General features: G+C 53.7%; 1 pseudogene; it reads right to left on the bottom strand.

The window, feature by feature from the left end:
* LOC101588210 overlaps positions 1-774 on the bottom strand; it is a 13596-nt pseudogene extending 12822 nt beyond the window's left edge.
* Between the last annotated feature and the right edge of the window lie 428 nt (positions 775-1202).

The following is a 1202-nucleotide window of genomic DNA, read 5'->3' on the forward strand; positions in this document are numbered from 1 at the left end:
CGTTCCGCAGGAAGGGCTCTGACTTCTCTGATGGCTTCCAGTGGATCACACGCAGCTCGCCCCGATACGCAGTCACGCATCCCAGCACCCCAGTGAACTTCAGGGTTCCACGCTGCACTGTGCTCTCGAGTGAGCGCCACGCACGTCTTCAGAAGGTGCTGCACACTTCTGAGGCAGCCACAGTGGAGCAGACTTTCATTCCCCTTGCTCGCGCTCCCCGGGACTGACAGCATGCTTTCTAAGGCCTCATGGAAGCGTTTTCCTTGCAAAGATGCTGGACGTGTATTCTGCAAAGCCATCTTCTCCCAGCGCCAGACTGAGTCGCCGTCTCCTCCTCTCCAGGTAGAAAAGCTGTTCCGCTGTCATGGTGCGCTACAGGACCTGACGAATCACACTCCGCATAGAGTTTCTTTGCAGAGGGATTTTCAAAGGAGCTGCAGGTGCCGTGTGTGGTTTTAGGCTTTGCTGTGGATCGAAGATAGGAAGCCAGTTCTGGGGAACTCTGGCCTCGTCCTGCTGAGGGGGCTTGGCCTCACGGGTCCAAAGAGTAAAGCATCTTCCTCCAGCAGCGATTCTGGGGTCTGGACCAGGTCTCAGAACGCCAAGACAGACCTCACTAACAGAGAATATCTGGCTTGGTCCACTTCTTCATAAGGGGTTTTCTTCCTGGGCCACAGGAATAAGAGGAAGTGGAGAAAGCTGCGTGGTGGGCGGCTTCCACGGAACCCCCTTGGAGCTCCGGAGCTGCTTGCAAAGGCTCTGAAATGCCTGCATCTCCCTCTATCTTCCACTTCTCTAGTCTGTTTGCAACATGGGGCGCCTCTTAGAGCTTGGATTTCTATGAGAACATTAAGAGAAAAATAGTATTAGGTACCGACGCGTGATATTTGAACGACCAAAGGAAAAGCTGCGTTGGAACAACTTTTCAGAACGGTATCCGGGATCACTTCTGGACAAGTCCGGAGAAAGCTACGTAAGAGTCACTCGGCAATACCGGAAGGACCACCGCTTATTAAAGGACAACTTTAATAAGTCCTGAGATGCTCCTTTCCTTCTATCTGAAGGAAAGCGAGGCCAGGACAGGGGTGCGGGAGGAGTAAAGTTCTTGGGGTCGCATTCTGCATGGGCGTTCTCATTCCCTCCTCCCATCCTCCAGGTGGGTCTGCTCATGGCCCCGTTTCAGGATCAGATCCCAACCTCTG

This window comes from Octodon degus, unplaced genomic scaffold, assembly GCF_000260255.1.
Source record: "Octodon degus isolate 3935 unplaced genomic scaffold, OctDeg1.0 scaffold00042, whole genome shotgun sequence".
NCBI classification, from domain to species: Eukaryota; Metazoa; Chordata; class Mammalia; order Rodentia; family Octodontidae; genus Octodon; species Octodon degus.